The sequence below is a fragment of the Taudactylus pleione genome, unplaced genomic scaffold, assembly GCF_031769625.1.
Source record: "Taudactylus pleione unplaced genomic scaffold, aTauple2 ptg000634l, whole genome shotgun sequence".
Lineage (NCBI taxonomy): Eukaryota > Metazoa > Chordata > Amphibia > Anura > Myobatrachidae > Taudactylus > Taudactylus pleione.
This window is the reverse complement of record NW_028285036.1, coordinates 2,518,232-2,530,413: the sequence shown is the minus strand read 5'-3', so window position 1 is coordinate 2,530,413 and position 12,182 is coordinate 2,518,232. Positions and strand designations below refer to the sequence as shown.

The following is a 12,182-nucleotide window of genomic DNA, read 5'->3' as shown; positions in this document are numbered from 1 at the left end:
GTTACCACCCACATACGCCTCATTCTGTCACTCAAAATAGCAGGCCCTCGCTATATTGCGTATCAACGATTTTCGGCCGCACCGACTGGTTCGCGCATGCGTACTAAAAACCGTACACATGCGCAGATGTGCGAACATCGCTCGGAACGAGCGTACTGCCGCTAGCGAGTGGCTCTGAATGAGGGCCAAAGACTGATTTTGCCAGCAACAATGGTGACTTTTGAAGGCAATAGGGCTCATTATCGCCCTTAACAAGGAAGTGAAAGGTTTTACTCCAAACCTATGATGCCAACTACTCTATTTTACTAATGTCCAACTCCTTCATGAATGGCAAATGCATTTGTATTAGTTACACAAATACCGTAGTAAAATGGAAGCACAAGGCATTTTCCTCAGGCGGCTGAATGAACATGAAATAATTATTTTAGTGCAAATTAGTTTTTATTAATTAATATACTTATAATAGATAAACAAACATAGAAATCGCAATCACCGATTACATACAAATAAAGTATAAAACAAATAAAGCAAAACAAAACACAAGACAAAAAAAACAAGGAAAATAAAATTTTATAAAATTAAATTCAGCTCCGGGTTCAATAAAAGCAAACAAAGAAGCAACTCCACACTATTAAAACTAAAGGCCAGTCAAATTATAGACCCCGAGGGTATCGCAAGCCATCAAGAGGCTTAAGAAGGACGTGCAGCAATAATATTTTTAAAGGTGTCCGAATCTTTGAAATCCAGCCAACGAAACCATGTATCCCTAAAAACTGTGTAGTTGTCTTCTGTAGAAGACAGAATATCTTCCATTTCCATATAGAGGTCAATTCTATCAAACCAGTCTCTAACCGTTGGAGGAGAGGAGGAGCACCACCTTACTGGGATAACTGACTTAGCCGCGTTATTTAAATGGCACAATAGGGACTTCTTGTATCTCGAGATGGGGGCAGGGGTTAGGTGAAACAGCCAAAACAACTGATCAGATGGAACCGGTTCTCTGATTATAATTGCAGAGAGTATAAGGACTTCTGACCAAAACGGACGGAGGTGAGAGCATTGCCACCATATGTGGAACAGGTTGCCAGGGGCATTTAAGCACCGCCAGCATGTATTCGGCACACCCAATCCCGTTTTTGAAAGGATATCTGGAGACCTATACCAACGGGATATCAACTTCTATTGGGTCTCCCGAACACCAACACTAGGAGAGCAAGCATGTGCCAAACTAAATATTTTAACCCAATTGGCTTCCCCCACCTCAGCGCCCACTAAAAATCCCATGTTTTAGTAAAGGGTGGAAGACAGATACTCACATCATCCGAGAGAAAATTATATATCAGATAAATAGTATGAGTAGGGGGCGAGGTACTGGCACACAGGAGTTCAAAAGGCGTTAAGACTGTATGGAGGGTGCCAGAGGGGCCAAGAGAGTGAAGGAAGTGGTGAACTTGTAGGTACTGCCAGAATTCCCCTTGAGGTAAGTTCCTTGTATGTCAGCAAAGGATGCCACTTTGTCCCCACTCACCAGCTGTCCAACTCAAAAAAGACCCTTGTCTAGCCAACAACTAAAAGCTCTGTGGTCTAATCCAGGAGGAAAATTAACATTTGACAAGAAAGACAAATACGGGGAAGTCAGAGAGGAGATGGAGAGGCTCTTTCGGATAGACTTCCAACAGAACAATGTAGGCCCAATAGTAGGGTGGGATGAACTAGCTTTTTGTCCTCATATGAGGGACTTCCCGTAACAGATCGTGACAGAGATCAGGGGAACTGCTACAGAGGACATTGCCGAAGATGAAAATGAGAGTGATTATCCTAAAGGCATGGAGTGTCAGCTCTTATACGACATTTAAGAGATACTTTCAACTGTTCTTATAACTGGAAAAACGGGAAAGGAGCGCTAGAAACAGTAGTAATAAATATATATTATTTATTTTCCTAAAAATACACACATAAAAATATATAGATATGATTCTTACCAATCAAATTTATCTTAATGTTGGCCGGCAATGTTTATAGTCCGATTACTATCAATAAAACCACAAAATATATCTAATAAAAAAAATATATATAATTGATACATTTATAAAAACCACATTATTTGGCCCCTTTAATAAAAATCAGAGTCCTGTGTAGACTTCTAATGGCAACACCCTTAGAAAGATGTGGAACAGTTATTAATTATCTAAGGTTTGTCACAAATTGAAACATATAAGGCAAAAACAGCAACAATAATATAGAGTCTATTTTGTATCCAGCTGTAGAGATAGTTTTGAAATAAGTTGGTAATTTTTGTTCTTTGCACTAGACTGATTTATAGCAGCATGTATGTTTATTCAGTTGTTGCACTCCTGAAATAAAAACGGACATAAATATTTGTCCAATTATTTATAGCAACTTGGTAATAGTTTGGTGCTGCAATATTTGTATTTCAAAAATCATTTAGTCTCCAGAGAAAAAAAATGTGATTAGCTGTTCCTCTGAACATACATGCCTTTTTCAAAGCCTCTGCAATCTGCAATATGTGTCATTTATCCGTCATGGCCATGTGGTTATATAAGAGAAAAATATGCAACTCTTTACCGAGATGTTGAGCCCGCAGTACCAGAGGATCTGGCAAGAGACTCTCCCGCTGCTACCTGTTGGTTTCCATTGCTCATTTCTAGGGGATGTAGCCGTACAGCCCCCTTTGTATAGTACTTGGTGAGTGCAGGAAAATGACAGCCGGCGTCACTGTATAAAACGTGTTTCTCCACCTCAGAGATTGGCGGCTTCCTAATGTGCTTTAGGTAATATCGTTGAGAGGGGGCGGCGGCAGCTAGCGCCTACATTACCTGCATCCACATTGCATAATTTCTGCTTATGGATAAGATAATAATATTCATCTTTCATGTCCGTCGTACCTTTAGCAAACACAGTAATCTCTAGTGCTAGGAGACATTTATATGATGCCGGTTGGAATGACAGATATTGCAGCATTTACTTAGATAAGATCCCCAGGGAATATCTGAGTCCTCAGGGCTACCTGCCATTCACCCTAAATCTGGGTACAACCTATGTTATATGTCATTCAGTCAGCCGATGAACGACATATCGCATAGTGCATCAGCGTGTGTGTACAGACAATATGTCTGTGAATGATGTCGCTCGCAGATGTCGCCTCTATCCTGCAGCACAGCCGATGTCGATATATCTTGTAGATATATCACTGCATCTGGCTGTGTGTACAGACGGCCCTCCGACCGCCCGTACAAATGCTGCAGGGATCGACTGACATCTCAACTGGGTGGGCAAATATAGATGCCCGCCCAGTTGTGATGTCAGCGCAGACACATCGGTCGAAGGATTGGCGTGTATGGATCACATGACTACAGCCCTTAAAGCGAGTTGTAAACGATTGTGACCAAAATCACACATAAGGATGTGCTTCAAAAGGGGCTCATCTGCACATGTTAATTTATGACCTATAGCCAGAGGGTCTGGTCTATACTTCAATAAGACTGTTTGATAACCCAAGTGTCCAATATTTACCGAAAGCCCATTATGATCTGCGATGGATTGGGACAATTCCCTGTCTTGCAGATGATTGGGGAAAAAAAAAATATCTCCAATTTATAGGGTTCTCCCATCTCCTATTACCACCAAAAAGTGATCGGGATCAGTAAATCAGGTTGTCCGACATGTTGGATTTCACAAAGCAATCGGGGCTGTAGATTGTTAGTGTATAGTAACAGTCAGCCAATTTGCCGACTGTTACTGGTAAAATGATGGGCCTTTCACCATCGGCAGATCTGTCTTTCCTGAAAATGATCTACAAACACTGAAAAATATCTAATGTATGGCTGCAGATAGGTGGATTGGGGAAAAAACAAATAAATCACAGGATCTGTGAATCGTTCTTCTGTGATTGCTGAGGTACAGTATGAGCTCCTTTATGCCAAAATTCCCTGAGAGTTATGACCATTCCTTCAAGTATGACGCCATCTTTTTCTCCCCCCTCCCCCCTTTTGAACTTCTTGTGACCTTCCACTAACTGTTTAAACCTTTCTGTACTGTGAAGCTGGGTACACACGTAAACCATCCAACTAGTTGATTGGTTGGAATGAAAATCTGGTAACGTATGGGAGTAACTGAAGATCAGCAATTTGCTCCTAAATGCCAGAAAACAGATGAAAATGGCGTCAGACAAGTTTGCTAAATGTTTGATCTAAACAATTTGCTCAAACAACAGTTTTTGTCCATTTTCCGGCATTTGGGAGCAAATTGCTGATTGTCATTTGCTTTCATACCTTACCAGATTTTCATTCCAACCAATCGACTAGTTGGATGGTTGGACAGAAAATCTTTACGTATGTACCCAGCTTAAGCATTGGGAATCTTTTTTTTTTTAAATATAGGGCCGTATTCAATCTGAGGCGAAATGTCGGAATCGGCAATAATTTATCGCCGATTACGTAATTTTCACCTATTTCAATTATCCCCATATTCTGTTACATTGACTTTTCGCCGATGTGAAAAGTCAATATAAAAAAACGGGAATAAGTTTTCACCAGCCTTTTGCTGGTGAAAAAAAGTGCAGAATTGGGGTTTAGGGGTGCAGGCTTAAAAAAAATTGCCTGCACCCCTGGGAATGTCCCCTAAAAAAGATATGTGTCAAAAAAAAAAAAAATTGGGACACCCCAAAAAACTACCTTAAAGGGGTCCCCATGTATGCGGCAGGTGTTTTCTTCATTGCCGGAGTAGCGGCAGGTGCATTTTTTTTAAATTTTTAAAAATAATTTTAGGGACTTTAAAATATGCTTGCACCCATTTTCAGGTACCCCAAATTTGATGGAACAAGTTATTTTTCAAAAAAAAAAACCTAAGTGCTATTCCTCACCACTTCTTCAATAGCCGCATTTATGCACCTGCTGCGGCTATTACAATCCCCGACTTCCTTCAACAGGTTAAATTGGGGGTACCCATAGTGAACCCCCATGTCTAGACATCTTTAGGGGAGACCCAGGGACATTTCCCGAAAATTCTCATATTTTTTCTGATACTTACCTTTCAGCCGGCTCCCGTTTTCCCGGCTTCCTAATTGAATACGGGGATAAAGCGGGCACACACCCGATACTTTATCCCTGGAAAACCGCCGATGTGGAGCGAAAAGTCCAGCACGGACTTTTCACTCCCTAATTGAATATGGCCCTAAATCTCCTTTAACTTAGTTTGGTCTCTGCTGTTCTTATACGGACTCAGCCTGGGATTCGCAAGGTACACGCTACATACAATTGTGTGCAAGTATCATTGGAATATTAATAACTGTGTGTAGGCAGAAGTGAAGGGGAACCTAGTGACAGACCACTGAATGAGCCCCTACTGCTGGCAGTGAAGTTGTGTTATTGGAACCATGATTGCCTAAGTGACATAATCACGACCAGCGACTTCAGAGTGACGTATCTGAGAGCCAGCTGGATTTGTGACACTTATTTTAAAAATGACTCATGTATAATATGATCAAAGTATTTCGTTACCTAATTAAGATTATCTTCTAATATTCCCTAATAGTAGGTAGTATAATGCATTGGATGGTATTTACTAAAGTGTATTACTATAGCAGCATTGTTATAATAGATTCTATGGGACATAAAATGGGACCATACTATTCACAATTCTTTATGGGATAATTACCATTCATTAATGAACAGATATTGCATATCATACTTTTCAATCCTTTGTATCACTGCAGTATACTCTTACTGCATAAGGTGTGTATCTGAGAGCCAGCTGGATTTGTGACACTTATTTTAAAAATGACTCAAGTATAATATGATCAAAGTATTTAGTTACCTAATTAAGATTATCTTCTAATATTCCCTAATACTAGGTAGTATAATGCATTGGATGGCATTTACTAAAGTGTATTACTATAGCAGCATTGTTATAATAGATTCTATGGGACATAAAATGGGACCATACTATTCACAATTCTTTATGGGATAATTACCATTCATTAATGAACAGATATTGCATATCATACTTTTCAATCCTTTGTATCACTGCAGTATACTCTTACTGCATAAGGTGTGCGCCCCACTTAAGAATACTAAAAGGTCTTCTCTTGCTGTATGGTCTGACCTATTCTTGGGAGCATCTCCCTATGAAATTGGGATCATGACCCAATAACCACTGAACTGACTTCTTTTTTCAACCAAAAACCACTCAGAAATTATTATTTTTATTTAATAAAGTTTGAAATGCATTTTTAAAAATATATTTCAATATTTTATTATTAAAAAAAAAAAAACATACCTGTATTGCACCCCTCCCTGCCCATAGACCCCAATCAAAAAATAACTTCTCACCACCATCACATCAGAATATCCCCCCCCAGTGGAAAAGGTTCCCCACCATTATGGCCCCCAACACCCTAATGGTAATAGATCCCCATGGAAGAGCCCCCACCCTTACCCCCTATGAAAATGGGCGCACAATGTTTAGTGCCCCAGCTCCCCATTTGTCACTTTGCATTATTTAATTTTTTTAAATAAATGCCACAATAAAAAGTTTTAGTGAGCATAACCCACCCCTCTACTCTTCCCCCTAGTGCCAAAGATGACCCCCGATTACCCCTCTTCCCTGTGGCATAGCCCCACACCCTCACCTTTTTGCGGAGCATGGGACAGGGACGACTGATCATTAGTCCCAGGGACGACTGATCATCAGTACAGCAGAGATCAGCATATTTGTGCTCGGAGGTGGAATATGTTCGCATCCTTACACTTTTAGTTTAGGTGCATGCGCCCCGTAGTGCCATTCTGGGGAGCATTTTAGGATTGATGTTGGTGGTAAGCAGGAGGGGAAAGTATGTTCTCCATATGTACAGAATGGATTTCCTCCATGACACAAGGGGGACGCAGCAGGGCGGCACTGATGCATAATATGCGATCTGGTCAGGTAACGCACCGCGGTTGCATCTCATGCGTTAGTGCCAAGTAAGTGGGTAGAGAGAATAGGGAGCAGTTAAGATAATAAAAAATAACATCATTATTCTACAGACCTGTGCAGACTCCAACCCGATTTATCGTCTAACACCATATAAATTATAATTTTACAAAAAACACAAAACTATTAAACTCTAAGGGTCGGTAATCATATAAAACATTGTGTTACTCTCTAATTACATCTGTTTAGATTTTTTTCAGTCATTGCAAATCAAATGAGCAGCGAAGGGAAACGATATACAGAACACACACTATTACCGCACTGCAACACTGTACACTGTGACTCATTCTGGCTGTGAGTCTATGCAAACTTTCATTTTTGCAAGCTTGTGTGGAACGTGCATGCAATTACCATGTATAACCGGATAGCAGACTGTAGATAATATCCCCTTCCTGCTATATATACACAATGCTACCCCTTTATAATGCCAGTATAACACACAGGCCAAAACTGGTGTCATAGCAAAGGTGGCTTATAATGGAATTAAAACATTTTAATGCGCTGAGAAAGAGGTAGTATAAGGAGGCAACACTGTATAATGCTGCGTACACACGGTACGACAGCAACGATCAGATAACGATTAGACGATTGCTATCTGATCGTTCTGCATCCATTACATGCAGCAGATTCCCTCACTACTATAACGACCCCCGATCAATGATCGCGGGTCCTTATAGTACATAGGTTATGGAGCCGCAGGGGACAGCAGAGAGGGGGCGGAGACTGAGGTGACCCATTACACTAGTATTTATATAGTTATAACAACAGTTTATATATTTATAACAACAGTTTCTAATACACCAACAAGGGAACACCTCCAGTCACACTGGTTATGTGATTACACAGGGGGAGGGGGTTCAGCTGTAGCTCCACCCACTGTTTCATTCCATTGGCTTAATGTCCCCCCAATCAGACTCCCCTCCCTGTGATGTCACCAGTCTGTTGATGGATTTCTTAAATTATGGTAATTTCTCATGGCTCCTGGCTCCCCCTCCCGATATCTTTATACTCCCTTCCCATACACATAATACAGCATGAAGGGGCTCAGTGAAGGTGGCAGTGTAGGTGTGTAAGTGTCTGATGGGGGTCACACAGAGAATAAAAGGACAGCTGTCCTGCCTCATAATCCAGGTATATCCTCACTCTGTCACAGGGGATATTTGGAGATAAACTAATTTCTTTATGGTCATGTCTCATGGAGTATTGATTATTATACCACCATCTCCACAAACCCCAGGACTTGTTATTATATCCAATGTCTGACTGATCTCCTCTCCTGTCTATACTGGGATAGCACATTCCTACCATCCGTCTCCCTGATTTACTGACATCCACTTCCCAGTAATGTCGCCCTGAGGAGAATCCCCTGGTGCTTATTACCTGAGGATACTGAAATCTCTCTGGTGTTTCTGGGTGATTCTGGTTTATATCTGACCACGATGCAATTTTCCTATCAGCTGATATATGTATATTATTACCAACTGTGTTTAAATTCAGTAATATGTTTGTTGGTTCCTGAACATAGAAGCATATATTTATACCTTTAATTATATCAGATAATTTGTTCAATGTCCCTGATAGGAGACCCACATCCAGATCTCCTGCACCATGGACCTGGTTATCATGTCTCTCTGTGTCCTCAGTATCACACAAGTCACTCGTGTCTGGTTCCTGTAAGACAGTCACTGGGTCAGACATGTTACACAGCTCCTCAATGTGACGCATCTTCCTGGACAGCTCGTCCTTCTTTATTTCCAGCTGCTTGATCAGAGAAGAGACTGAGAGTAAAACGCACTGTTCCTGTCTGGAGATCTCACTTAGGACTCTCTTCTCCAGGTCTTCCAGCTGTCTCCTGATGTCTCTAAACAGGGCAGGTACTGTCTCTGATACACCAGCTGCTTTCTCCAGTTCTTCTCTCCTGCGCTCCTGCAGACTCTGGACTCTTTTCTCAGTCTCCTCTTTCTTTGAGGTCAGTTTCTGCAGAACATTTCTCAGTTTCTCCTTCTTCTTCTCAGAGGCCTCATCCAGTGTCTCGACCTCGTGTCCCCGATGTTCTCCAGCTGAACAGTACACACAGATACAGGCAGCGTCCTCAGTGCAGTAATACTCCAGGATCTTCTTATGGATGGAGCATTTCCTGTTCCCCAGGGCAGTAGTGGGATCAGATAAGACGTGTTCTGCTGACTTGCTGTGTACTCTCAGGTGATTATCACACAGATGAGCCTCACAATGCAGACAGGAGATAGCAGCAGGTACAGGAGAGTGAATACAGTAAGTGCAGAAGATCCCAGTCTCCTCCTGATCTGGCTGAGTAGACAGGAAACTCCCCACTATGTTAGACAGAGTTATGTTCCGTATCAGTGCAGGACGCTCCTGACACTCTGCTCTGCATTCAGGACAGGTATAAACTCCAGACCCCTCCTGTGTATCCAGCACACGATCAATACAGACCCGGCAGAAGTTGTGGCCACATCTCAGGGTTACAGGATCTGTATAAATGCTCAGGCAGATGGAACAGTCCAGCTCCTGTCTCAGATCAGCAAACGCCATCGCTGGCAGCAGGAGAGGGAAATGAAAGTGAAAGTTTATAACACTCAGATACCAGTGAGGTCACATTCTGCACACAGCGCGAGGCTGCCCTCATTTAAGCTAAGGGACAATGCATAAAGGGACAGGTTACTAATACCCCTTTTCCACTGGCCAAAATAAACTGGCCAAAAGACCCACTGAAAAGACCCATTGACCCGGCATTTCTTCCTGGGACTCGAGCAGGGTATTAGGCAATGACCCCTTATGCAACGACCCTGTAGTAGTGCCTTTTATGCAGTGTCTCCAGTAGTAGTGCCCGTTATGCAATGCCCCTGTAGTAGTGCGCATTATGCAATGCCTCTGTAGTAGTGCCCTTTATGCAGTGCCCCCAGTAGTAGTGCCCCTCATGCAATGCCCCTAGTAGTAGTGCCCCTCATGCAGTTCCCCCAGTAGTAGTGCCCCTTATGCAATGCTCCCAATAGTAGTGCCCATTATGCAGTACCCCAAGTAGTAGTGCCCCTTATGCAATGCTCCCAATAGTAGTGCCCATTATGCAGTACCCCAAGTAGTAGTGCCCCTAGTAGTAGTGTCCCTTATGCAATGCCCACTGTAGTAGTGCCTCTTATGCAGTGCCCCCGTCGTAGTGCCCCTCATGCAATTCCACTAGTAGAAGCAGACCCTCTAACATGACCCATTTAATCAGGTACATAATGCTCTGCTCCTGGACTTCCCACCTAATTTAGGATTACAGCCACCTGTGCTGAAACATCTGTCTCATCATTTAACTACTTCGACACAGGTGGCTGCAATCAATTAAGTGGGAAGTCTGGAGCAGAGCATTGTGTACCTGATGGAACGGGTCATATTGGAGGGTAGGTAGCAGTGCCGCTCATGCAATGCCCCTAGTAGTAGTGCCCCTTATGCAGTGCCGCCAGTAGTACTGCCCCTTATACAGTGCCCCCAGTAGTACTGCCCCTTATACAGTGCCCCTTACACCAGGGGTGGGGAACCTTTTTTCTGCCAAGGGCCATTTTGATATATATAAAATTATTTGCGGGCCTGGTGCAGGCCACGCCCCCTCCTTGTGACGTCAGACAGGGAAGGGCAACAATCGCCAGTGATTACAGCAATGCCCGGAGCATACTGGGGATGCTCCGGGGAGCTGTAAGGGCAGCAGTGTGACCGTCTGAAGCATCCTAAGGACGCTCCCGGTGGCCCTGCTGCATAGATTCTGGCTGCACGGTGCCATTCTACGTGCCCTGCTAGCCAGATGAGGCTAGCAGAAAAAAGCTCAGAGGGCCAGATCAAATGATTCCGCGGGCCTTATACGACCCCCGGGCCTGAGGTACCCCATCCCTGCTTACATGTAAAAGACTGTGGGGTTTATTTACTAAGCCTTGGATGGAGTTAAAGTGAACAGAGATAAAGTTCCAGCCAATCAGCTCCTGTCATTTTGCAAACACAGACTATGACATGGCAGTTTGGAGCTGATTAGCTGGTACTTTATCTCCGTTCACTTTATCTCCTTCCAAGGCTTAGCAAATAGACCCCATAGACACACACTAAGCTTTACTTACCTGAACCCCCCACTCCTGTGCCCACCATAGTCCGACTGCTCCTCGGAACTATGGGAGAGACGTTCACTTACAGCGGGAGCCGGACGGCGGAGTAAGAACCAGCCTCCGTCTGCCGCTTCAGGGCGCCCGCTGGTAACAAAATCTCAGACTGGAATGAACTGGAGAAGAAAAAAAAAAAGCCCCCCCCAGCCCCTACTATGACAAGCACAGACCCTCCAACATGACCCTTTCCGTTAAGGCCCCCATACATCAGCAATTGATTGCAGCAATTTGCAATCGATTGTGTAGACAAATCTTTCCCTTTTTCAATCGATTGCAGAATTGCCACAATCGATTGAAAAAGAGAAAGATTTTTATACACAATCGATTGCAAATTGCACGATTGCTGATGTATGGGGGCCTTTAGGTACAAAATGCTCTGCTCCTGGACTTCCCTCTTAATTTATGATTGCAGCCACCTGTGCTGAAACATCTGTCTCATCTATTACTTAGCTCAACACCGGTGACTGCAATCATACATTAGGTGGGAAGACCAGGAGCAGAGCATGTTGTACCTAATGGAACGGGTCATGTTGGCGGGTAGGTAAGCATGTTATACTAGCAAAGCCTTTGCATTCCCACTTCCTCCCAGTATTATAGTTCTGGAAAAAATAAAATTATATTTATATAGTGGCTTCAGAGTATAACAGAGTCAGATACTCACCTGATGGATGTATGAGAAGCTCCCAGCTCGTGTCAGCAATAATCAGGGACAGGTGTGTGTCTGTGAGAGGCGGTCACTACCAGCACATGTGTGTGATCCTGGTCAGCCAGCAGCAGCACTCACCCAGGAGCATGGGAGGAGTCATCTGCCAGGTGGGCGGAGTCACTGTCTATCTAAGCATGTGCTGTGTTGTTGGAATAATATAAATTAGTCTCCAGAAACATGGCCGCCATCCTGGTGTACTACTAAACCTTTCTGATGCAGATTGGAACAGTGCTCCCTCTTGTCATGAGAGAACATTGGAGCAATCACATACAACCCAGGTAATTATCTCACATATTGGTAAGTTTCCTGTCACACTGACATTTGGCTGTGAGAGGGGT

General features: G+C 43.1%; 1 pseudogene across 1 annotated transcript; it reads right to left on the bottom strand.

Annotated features, from left to right (window-relative positions):
- Window positions 1-6,662: 6,662 nt before the first annotated feature.
- Window positions 6,663-11,858, bottom strand: LOC148479178 (E3 ubiquitin/ISG15 ligase TRIM25-like; annotated as a pseudogene). Its single transcript, XR_015871988.1, has 2 exons — window positions 11,800-11,858; window positions 6,663-9,542 (listed from the first exon to the last, which is right to left on the bottom strand). The product of XR_015871988.1 is annotated as an E3 ubiquitin/ISG15 ligase TRIM25-like (transcript).
- Between the last annotated feature and the right edge of the window lie 324 nt (window positions 11,859-12,182).